Raw genomic sequence first — 11687 nt, forward strand, 5'->3', positions numbered from 1 at the left:
AAAGTAATCCATAAAAAGAGATCTGACAAAGGTCCAAATAAAATGGATTACTAGAAATAACTTAGAAGGGATTGGCATGAGGAAGTCAGCCCAAACAAACCTACAAAGTTATAAAAAGTAATCCAGAAAGAAGACCTAAATAAAATGGATTACTAGAAATAACTTCAGACAAACCGAGATGAAGAAGTCGGACCAAAGCTACAGAAGTATAAGAAGTAAACCTCAAAGGATTACTAAAAATAATTCAAAGACATCAATCGACAGAAGATATGTGCCACAAGTATTAAAGTACAAAGGCAATCAAAGAAAGTCGGAAAACAAGATTCCAACACCCTGAAGAGTGCTAAAGCAAGCAATCGACAAGCATATCGCAAAAAAACAAGATTACTATGATAAATAGACTCAAGAGGCCGCTTGAAGCCGACCCCAAGAGCTTGAGAAACTACTTTGTTTTTTCAAAATAAGGTTGCTAAAGGAAAAGCAACTAAAGTATCCAAAGTCGGGCAAACCACCAATTACAGAAATAAAAGTTTAAAAAGCCCACAGACCAGGCTATACATAATATGTCAGAGAAAATTATAAAGGATCCAAAGACTTCCAGTAGCAGCATCTCAGGGTGAAGGAGGACAAGTCTGAAGCAGTACCGCATCTACCGTCTCATCATCCCGGTTCAGGATCTGGACGTCAGGATCGGACTGCGGCTGACCGACTTCAGCTGCTGGAGTTGAGAAAGGCGGCGCAACAGAGGCTTTGGCAGATGGTACAAGAGGAGGGTCAACCTCATCATCATCATCATCAGGGTCATCAGGGACAATCTTACCATCTCTTACAATGTTGTCCAAGCTAAAAAGGGTTAGGTCAAGCTCGGGCGTAAGAACTCGAACCTGATTCTTCAAATTCTCGTAAGTAGCATTCACACTGCCTATGAGATGACCCTGGAGTTCAGCATAATCAGCCCGAGATAATTCTAAATTCTTCCTAAGGTCCATCATCTCCCTATAAGTCAAGACATAGCTCTCCTTATGCTTCAACGCCATATCCTCGGCCAACTTTGCAGAAGCCACAGCAGCAATAGCCCGAGTCTTCTTACCCTCCAACTCTTTTTCCAGCTTCGCCACCTTCACCTCAAGCTCCTCCTTCAAACCCTTAATCCGGTCGAACTCTGATTTGGCCTCTTTCATAAAAGCTTTGGTTGCATGAATGGGAAGATCTTGAGCAGTCCGATATAAAGCTGCTCCCATATGAGCCATCTTAATACTACTTCGAGTGATGAAATCCAAATGGCGAAAAAGGGAGACATCGTCAGTAGAAATAATACCGTAAGGAGCAATTTGTTGATCAACAAAACCAACAGCATCGAAGTCAGGAGTATCCAGATTAAAGGGTTCCACAGTCCTTTGTCTTTTGGGAAGAGGGCCCGCAGAGGGAGAAGAGGTAGCAGTAGAAGTCTGGGGGGGATCAACTAAACGGACCTGAGGCATAGGAATCATCTTCCTCGGCCCAGCAGTATTCAAAACAGGCTTCTTGGGAGGAACCTGGGAAGATCCTTCCCCAGCAACTTTACCCGAAATGTGTTGCGCTGCTGTAGCTTTTCTCGCCTTCTTAAAGGCCTTCATAGATTCGTTGTTTTCAATCATATATGAAAATACACAAGAAACCAAGTTATAAACTGGAAGGAAAAGGAATGAGCTCAACAAAATAAACAAGTACGACAAATATAAAGGAAGTCGTACCCCTACCCAGTTCAGCTCGGAGAAGTAAAGGATTTCCTAAAAATTTCTTAGTATCAAGATGGGGAGGCTGCCCCCAGTTCTCTTCCAACATAGTTACAAAAGCTTGCTCAATTTCATCCAACATCTCCCAAGTGTACCTAGACACCACTACATTCATTTGCCATTCTAAAGGAAAGCTGGGCTTGCCATTCTCATCCAAAAGGAAAGGTCGAGCTCCTTCAACAGCTCGGACCTTAAAAAAGTAATTCTTAAAATCTCTAAAAGACACATCATACATAGAAAAAACTTTGTGTCCTTGGGCAGACCTGAAAGAAATCCAAGAAGCTTTCTTTTTGATAGTCCCAAGTTTGGTCAACACAAAGAGATAAAGGAAGAGAGTTTGAGAAGGTTTTACATCAAATTCTTGACAAGCAATTGAAAGATCTTGATAAAGCCCCATGAGTTCGGATGAAGCTGGGATGGAGCTACGTTACACGACCACAACAGGTCGGTCTCAAAGGGGGTGAAAGGAAGGGTGATGTTCATTTGGCTGAAAAAGAAGTCGTACATATAAAAGAAGGGGCGCTCCCCTGGGTCAGAACAGGGAAGCAAACCCTTTCATCAGAATAAGGTACTACCAATTCATAGTTGTTCTCCTGATCTCTAGTACTACAGATTTGATGATGTTTTCTAAGCTCCGCACAGAATTCAGAATTGACTACAGAAACACACGTCAGGACGAAGGAGTCCAGCCAGTCGGACATAACCTCAGGAACCTTGGAAGACGTCTCGACAATATTTTTGTGAGAAGACATGGTCAACTAGTCCTACAACAAGAAAAAGAAGATGGATTACTAACCAAAACAGCTCGGGCAAAAAAGAAATCAGCTCAGACAAAACATGACTCAAGCATACAAACAGTAAAAGGAAAATCCCAAGACATACACTAAGGTCCAGGGGCATCCTTTGGAGGCAGGGATAGAGTAAAGGACTCAGAAAAAAGTCTACAAGGCTACATCCCAACAAAACTCTCAGCAAAGAAAAATAATTCCCTTCCAAACAAGCAACGACATGAGAAGAAAATCAAAGCAAGCCATCAAGAAAATTGTTATCTTCTACAAATTTATCAGCAAAGAAAACTACCAACATGACGAAAGTCATCAAAGGAGCAATCTTATTTAGAATCAAGCAGATTCATAAGCCTCAGTAACGACATGCAGTTCATATCAAAGGACACAAACTGGAAACAATAAACGGCACGCAAAAACCCTAAATGCAGAAGGATCATTCAAAATCAAAGACACTCCCAGAGCACACATTACAGTAATAAGCAGATGCACGACAAACACAAAAAAGATTCAAGCTTTTTAACACAAAACCAAGTAAGATCAAAACTTTTCAAAAATGCGGGAGGAAAGAAGAAGAAAAGAGGACCAACCTGTAAAAGTAAGAAAGGCGATGAAGACGGACGGTGATCCCACACCAACAACCACTCCAAGGAAGGCACGAAGACATGAAAACTTGGGGGCCAGAGAATGAAGAAGCACGAACGAAACAGAAGAATAAAAGAGAAAGAAGTTACAGCGAGCAAAGAGAAAGAAGAAACAGAAAGGAGAAAGTTTTGGTGTAATTCAAAATGAAATGAGAAAGCGGGAGGCAAAGGAAACGGAACATTAAAAGAATTAATGGGGCATTAAAAACCATCATATGTTCCCAAGGTAAGGAACGCGCGTTTCCAAAAATTAAAGAAGAAGAAAGAAAAACGTTCTGCATTCAAAAGGAAACTCTACAAGGAAGAAATCGACGATGTCGAGATCGGCTTCTCCAGAGAAATTGAAGTCCTAAAACTAAGGACTCGACCTCAAAAGGAAGACCACACTCGAGCAGGGGCACTGTTCATACCCTAGGTCGAGATGTCCGACCCGTGATGATCAACGACAAGCCAACCCGACCTCTTCAGGTCAGGAACATCCGACCTCTTCTCCAAGAGCTCGGCCAAATCACCACAGAGGCCCAAGAAGGCCCAAATGAAGGAACACAGCCCAAATCTAAAGGCAGCCAAAGCCTAGAAAGATAAGGGTGGTTTCCTTAAAGATAAGATGACTTCACTCAAAGATAAGATAAGATAAGATAACTATCTTATCTCCAGAAAGGCCACTCTACACCATTATAAATACACTGGAGCACCCAGGTATAACTCAACTCTGATTCTACTAAAAACCTGCTTAATACCTTTGCTAACTTAAGCATCAGAGTCCCTTGCAGGTACCACCACCCTCTAGTGACAAAGGATCAGCAGCATCGGCAGTTCAACAAGTCGGACACGACAGCTTCGGCCACCGCCCACAAGTCGGACACGTCAGCGCCGATCAGCACAGAAGATCTCGTCCGAGATCGACCTACAGTTTCAGGTAATGGTATGCGAAATTGCTACTCAGGTTGGGAATTGTTGTTCGAAATTGATTCCTTGGCAATGGCACCAAAAACGGATGCACAGAACCATGGTCTAAACATATCTTCACAACTTCGCATAACTAACCAGCAAGTGCACTGGGTCGTCCAAGTAATACCTTACGTGAGTAAGGGTCGAATCCCACGGAGATTGTCGGTATGAAGCAAGCTATGGTCACCTTGTAAATCTCAGTCAGGCGGATATCAAATGGTTATGGAGTTTTCGAAAATAATAGAATAAAATAGGGATAGAAATACTTATGTAATTCATTGGTGAGAATTTCAGATAAGCGAATGGAGATGCTTTCGTTCCTCTGAACCTCTGCTTTCCTGCTATCTTCATCCAATCAGTCTTACTCCTTTCCATGACTGGCTTTATGTGATACATCACCACTGTCAATGGCTACTTTCGGTCATCTCTTTGGAAAATGATCCAATGCCCTGTCACTAGGGGTGGAAACAGGCCAGGCCAGGCCAGGCTTTGCTCTTAACAGGCCCGGCCTGTCATACAGTTGATTGGCCTGAGCCTGGCCTGTAGCCTGTTATAGGCTCTTTATAAAGTACTAGGCCTGGCCTGTTATTCAGCCTGGCCTGCCTGAAGCTTGTTAAAAGGCCTGCTAATTTTTTTTACAAAAATAAAAATATTATTTAAAAACAATTATTTTTTAATAAAAATAGTTATATGTAATATGTCATATATTTAATATTTGTAAAAAATTTTAAACTTTTAACATATTTAAAATATACAAAAATATTTATAATAAAATATAATAAATTTAAAATATCTCATAATTTTATTAATAATAAATAATTATTTATATATTTAATTATATTTTAACAGGCCCAGGCAGGCCTGACAGGCCTATAAGGCTAATTAGTGAGCCTGGGCCTGGCCTATTAATGTATTAAGGCTTTTAAAAGAGCCTGGGCCTGTACCTATTTTATAACAGGCCAGGCCAGGCCAGGCCAAACACAGGCCAGGCTGCAGGCCCCTGGCAGGCCGCCTGGCCTTTTTCCACCCCTACCTGTCACGGCACGGCTAATCGTCTGGAGGCATCACCCTTGTCAATGGCTTCATCTTATCCTCTCAGTGAAAATGGTCAACGCACCCTGTCACGGCACGGCTATTCATCTGTCGGTTCTCGATCATGCTGGAATAGGATTTACTATCCTTTTGCGCCTGTCACTAACGCCCTGCAATCGCGAGTTTGGAGCTCGTCACAGTCATTCATTCATTGAATCCTACTCGGAATACCACAGACAAGGTTTAGACCTTCCAGATTCTCTTGAATGCCGCCATCATTCTAGCTTACACCACGAAGATTCTGGTTAGGAGATCTAAGAGATACTCATTCAGTCAAAGGTAGAATGGAAGTGGTTGTCAGGCACGCGTTCATAGGGAATGATGATGATTGTCACGTTCATCACATTCAGATTGAAGTACGAATGAATATCTTAGAAGCGAAACAAGATGAATTGAATAGAAAACAGTAGTACTTTGCATTAATCTTTGAGGAACAGCAGAGCTCCACACCTTAATCTATGGAGTGTAGAAACTCTACCGTTAAAATTACATAAGTGAAAGTCCAGGCATGGCCGAGAAACCAGCCCTCAAACGTGATCTAAGATAGCATACAACTGATCAAAGATACCTAATACAATAGTAAAAGGTCCTATTTATAATAAACTAGCTACTAGGGTTTACAGAAGTAAGTAATTGATGCATAAATCCACTTCTGGGGCCCACTTGGTGTGTGCTTGGGCTGAGCTTTAACTTTCCACGTGCAGAGGCCATTTGTGGAGTTGAACGTCAGGTTTTGATCCATTTCTGGCGTTCAACTCTGGTTTTTGATCCCTTTCTGGCGCTGAACTCCAGAATTGGGCAGAGAGCTGGCGTTGAACGCCAGTTTACATCGTCTAAACTTGGGCAAAGTATAAACTATTATATATTGATGGAAAGCCCTGAATGTCTACTTTCCAACGCAATTGGAAGTGCGCCATTTCGAGTTCTGTAGCTCCAGAAAATCCACTTTGAGTGCAGGGAGGTCAGAATCCAACAGCATCAACAGTCCTTCTTCAACCTCTGAATCTGATTTTTGTTCAAGTCCCTCAATTTCAGCCAGAAAATACCTAAAATCATAGAAAAATACACAAACTCATAGTAAAGTCCAGAAATGTGAATTTAACATAAAAACTAATGAAAACATCCCTAAAAGTAACTAGATCCTACTAAAAATATACTAAAAACAATGTCAAAAAGCGTATAAATTATCCGCTCATCACAACACCAAACTTAAATTGTTGCTTGTCCCCAAGCAACTGAAAATCAAATAGGATAAAAAGAAGAGAATATACTATAAATTCCAAACTATCAATGAAACATAGCTTCAATCATATGAGCGGGACTTGTAGCTTTTTGCCTCTTGAATAGTTTTGGCATCTCACTTTATCCATTGAGGTTCAGAATGATTGGCATCTATAGGAACTCAGAGTTCAGATAGTGTTATTGATTCTCCTAGTTCAGTATGATGATTCTTGAACACAGCTTCTTTATGAGTCTTGGCCGTGGCCCTAAGCACTTTATTTTCCAGTATTACCACCGGATACATAAATGCCACAGACACATAATTGGGTGAACCTTTTCAGATTGTGACTCAGCTTTGCTAGAGTCCCCAATTAGAGTTGTCCAGGGTTCTTAAACACACTCTTTTTCTGCTTTGGACCTTGACCTTAACCGCTCAATCTCAAGTTTTCACTTGACACCTACACGCCACAAGCACATGGTTAGGGACAGCTTGGTTTAGCCGCTTAGGCCAGGATTTTATTCCTTTAGGCCCTCCTATCCACTGATGCTCAAAGCCTTGGGATCCTTTTTATTTACCCTTGCCTTTTGGTTTTAAGGGTTATTAGCTTTTTGCTCTTGCCTCTTGGTTTTAAGAGCTTTTGGCTTTTTCTGCTTGCTTTTTCTTTCTATATTTTTTTTTCGCCTATTATATTTTTTTTTCTGCAAGCTTTGTTCTTTGCTGCTTTTTCTTGCTTCAAGAATCATTTTTATGATTTTTCAGATTATCAAATAACATGTCTCCTAGTCATCATTCTTTCAAGAGCCAACATATTTAACATTCTTAAACAACAACTTCAAAAGACATATGCACTGTTTAAGCTTACATTCAGAAAACAAGAAGCATTGTCACCACATCAATATAATTAAACTAAGTTCAAGGATAAATTCGAAACTCATGTACTTCTTGTTCTTTTGAATTAAAACATTTTTTCATTTAAGAGAGGTGATGGATTCATAGGACATTCATAACTTTAAGACATAGTTACTAACTACTAATGATCATGTAATGAAGACACAAACATAGATAAGCACATAACATAGAAAACGAAAAACAGAAGAATTAAGAGCAAGGAATGAATCCACCTTAGTGATGGTGGCGTTTCCTTCTTGAGGAACCAATGATGTCCTTGAGCTCTTCTATGTCTCTTCCTTGTCTTTGTTGCTCCTCCCTCATTGCTTTTTGATCTTCTCTTATTTCATGGAGCATGATGGAGTGCTCTTGATGTTCCACCCTTAGTTGTCCCATATTGGAACTCAATTTTCCTAGGAAGGTGTTAATTTGCTCCCAATAGTTTTGTGGAGGAAAGTGCATTTGAGGCATCTCCGGGATCTCATGGTGATGAGCTTCATACGCCTCTTGAGCTCCATAAATGGGCTCTCTTGCTTGCTCCATCTTTTTCTTAGTGATGGGCTTGTCCTCTTTAATGAGGATATCTCCCTCTATGTCAATCCCAGCTGAATTGCATAGATGGCAAATGAGGTGAGGGAAGGCTAACCTTGCCATAGTGGAGGACTTGTCAGCCACCTTGTAGAGTTCTTGAGGTATAATCTCATGAACTTCCACCTCTTCTCCAATCATGATGCTATGGATCATGATGGCCCGGTCTATAGTAACTTCAGACCGGTTGCTAGTGGGAATGATTGAGCATTGAATGAACTCCAACCATCCTCTAGCTACAGGCTTGAGGTCCAATCTTCTTAGTTGAACCGGCTTGCCTTTGGAGTCAATCTTCCATTGAGCTCCTTCTACACATATGTCCATAAGGACTTGGTCCAACCTTTGATCAAAGTTGACTCTCCTTGTGTAGGGGCGTGCGTTCTTTTCCATGTTTGGCAAGTTGAACGCCAACCTCACATTTTCCGGACTAAAATCTAAGTATTTCCCTCGAACCATTGTAACATAGTTCTTTGGATCCGGGTTCTTACTTTGATCATGGTTCTTGGTGATCCATGAATTGGCATAGAACTCTTGAACCATTAGGATGCCGACTTGTTGGATGGGATTTGTTAGAACTTCCCAACCTCTTCTTTGAATTTCATGTCGGATCTCCGGATACTCATTTCTTTTGAGTTTGAAAGGGACCTCGGGGATCACCTTCTTCTTGGCCACAACATCATAGAAGTGGTCTTGATGGGCTTTGGAGATGAACCTTTCCATTTTCCATGACTCGGATGTGGAAGCTTTTATCTTCCCTTTCCCCTTTCTAGAGGATTCTCCGGTCTTAGGTGCCATCAATGGTAATGGAAAAACAAAAAGCTTATGCTTTTACCACACCAAACTTAGAATTTTGCTCGCCCTCGAGCAATAAAAGAAAGAATAGATGAAGAAGAAGAAGAAATGGAGGAGAGGGAGAGTGGGGAGTGTTTCGGCCAAGAAGGGTATAGAGGGTTGTGTTGTGTGAATTTGATGAAGAATGGAAGGCTTTATATAGGGAAGGGAGGGGGGAAGGTTTCGGCCATATGGGTGGGTTTGGGTGGGAAATTGGTTTTGAATTTTGAAGGTAGGTGGAGTTTATGAGGTAGGTTTATGGGGAAGAGTGGATGGATGTGAGTGGTGAAGAGGTGATGGGGAAGAGAGATTGAGGTGATTGGTGAAGGGTTTTTGGGGAAGAGTGTTTATGGGGTTGTGTGAAAGAGAGTGGTGAGAAGAAGTGAGTGGAGGTAGGTGTGGATCCTGTGGGGACCACAGATCCTGAGATGATCCTGTGGGGTCCACAGATCCTGAGATGATCCTGTGGGGTCCACAGATCTTGAGGTGTCAAGGCATTTACATCCATGTACCAATTTAGGCATGCAAAATGCCCTTGAACACAACTCTGGGCGTTCAGCGCCAGGTTGGTGCCCATTTTGGGCATTCAACGCCCATTTACTAGCCATTTCTGGCGTTGAACGCCAGAACCATGCTTGTTCTGGGCGTTCAGTGCCAGGATGCTGCCCATTTTGGGCGTTCAGCGCCAGAACCGTGCTCTGTTCTGGCGTTGAACGCCAGGCAGATGCTCCTCCAGGGTGTGATTTTTCTTCTGCTGTTTTTGATTCCGTTTTCAATTTTTATATTTATTTTGTGACTCCACATGATCATGAACCTACAAAGACATATAACTAAGAAAAATATAGTTAGATAAATAAAAATTGGGTTGCGTCCCAACAAGCGCTTCTTTAATGTCAATAGCTTGACAGTGGGCTCTCATGGAGCCTCACAGATGTTCAGAGCATTGTTGAAACTCTCCAACACCAAACTTAGAGTTTGATTGTGGGGGCTTGGGTTGACTCTGTTTTGAGAGAAGCTTTTCATGCTTCCTCTCCATGGTTGCAGAGGGAGATCCTTGAGTTTTAAACACAAGGGAGTTCTCATTCCATTGAAGGACTAGTTCACCTCTGTCAACATCAATCACAGCTCTTGCTGTGGCTAGGAAAGGTCTTCCTAGGATGATGGATTCATCCTCTTCCTTTCCAGTATCCAGGACTATGAAATCAGCAGGGATGTAAAGGCCTTCAACCTTTACTAACACGTCCTCTACTTGTCCATATGCCTGTTTTCTTGAATTGTCTGCCATCTCTAATGAGATTTTAGCAGCTTGCACCCCATAGATTCCCAGTTTCTCTATTACAGAGAGGGGGCATGAGGTTTATCCCTGAACCAAGGTCACACAGAGCCTTAAAGATCATGGTGCCTATAGTACAAGGTATTATGAACTTTCCAGGATCCTGTCTCTTCTGAGGCAATGTCAGTTGATCCAGATCACTTAGTTCATCGATGAACAAGGGAGGTTCAACTTCCCAAGTATCAATGCCAAATAATTTGGCATTCATCTTCATGATTGCACCAAGAAACTTGGCAGTTTGCTCTTCTGTAACATCCTCATTCTCTTCAGAAGAGGAATATTCATCAGAGCTCATGAAAGGCATAAGGAGGTTCAATGGAATCTCTATGGTCTCTAGATGAGCCTCAGAGTCCTTTGGTTCCTCAGAGGGAAGCTCCTTATTGGTCACTGGACGTCCCAGGAAGTCTTCCTCCTTGGGATTCACGTTCTCCTCTCCCTCATTGGGTTCGGCCATTTTGCTTATGTCAATGGCCTTGCACTCTCCTTTTGGATTCTCTTCTGTATTGCTTGGGAGAGTACTGGGAGGGATTTCAGTGATCCTTTTACTTAGCTGGCCCACTTGTGCTTCCAAATTTCTAATGGAAGACCTTGTTTCATTCATGAAACTCACAGTAGCCTTGGACAGATCAGAGACTAAGTTTGCCAAATTAGAAGTATTTTATTCAGAGTTCTCTGTCTGTTGCTGAGTGGATGATGGAAAAGGTTTATTATTGTTAAACCTGTTTCTTCCACCATTATTAAAGCCTTGTTGAGGCTTTTGATCCTTCTATGAGAAATTTGGATGATTTCTCCATGATGAGTTATAGGTGTTTCCATAAGGTTCACCTAAGTAATTCACCTCTGCTATTGCAGGGTTCTCAGGATCATAAGCTTCTTCTTCATAAGAAGCCTCTTGAGTACTGTTGGATGCAGCTTGCATTCCATTCAGACTCTGGGAAATCATATTGACTTGCTGAGTCAATATTTTATTCTGAGCCAATATGGCATTCAGAGTATCAACTTCAAGAACTCCCTTCTTCATAGGCGTCCCATTATTCACAGGATTCCTTTCAGAAGTGTACATGAACTGGTTATTAGCAACCATGTCAATGAGTTCTTGAGCTTCTGCAGGCGTTTTCTTTAGGTGAATGGATCCACCTGTAGAAGTATCCAATGACATCTTTGATAGCTCAGATAAACCATCATAGAATATATCCAGGATGGTCCATTCTGAAAGCATGTCAGAAGGACACTTTTTGGTCAACTGTTTGTATCTTTCTCAAGCTTCATAGAGGGATTCACCATCTTTTTGTTTGAAGGTTTGAACATCCACTCTAAGCTTGCTCATCTTTTGAGGAGGAAAGAACTTGGCTAAGAAAGCCGTGACCAGCTTATCCCAAGAGTTCAGGCTATCTCTGGGTTGAGAGTCCAACCAGATTCTAGCTCTGTCTCTTACAGCAAATGGGAAAAGCATGAGCCTGTAGACTTCAGGATCTACTCCATTAGTCTTAACAGTATCACAGATCTACAAGAATTCAGTTAAGAACTGAAAAGGATCTTCAGATGGAAGTCCATGAAACTTGCAGTTCTACTGCATCA

The 11687-nt window shown here is 41.7% G+C and overlaps 1 non-coding gene across 1 annotated transcript; it reads left to right on the top strand.

Annotated features, from left to right (window-relative positions):
• Positions 1 to 11322: 11322 nt before the first annotated feature.
• Positions 11323 to 11430, top strand: LOC112787766 (small nucleolar RNA R71). Its single transcript, XR_003195159.1, has one exon. It is a non-coding gene; the product is annotated as a small nucleolar RNA R71 (small nucleolar RNA).
• Positions 11431 to 11687: the final 257 nt, after the last annotated feature.

Source organism: Arachis hypogaea, chromosome 20, assembly GCF_003086295.3.
Source record: "Arachis hypogaea cultivar Tifrunner chromosome 20, arahy.Tifrunner.gnm2.J5K5, whole genome shotgun sequence".
NCBI lineage: Eukaryota > Viridiplantae > Streptophyta > Magnoliopsida > Fabales > Fabaceae > Arachis > Arachis hypogaea.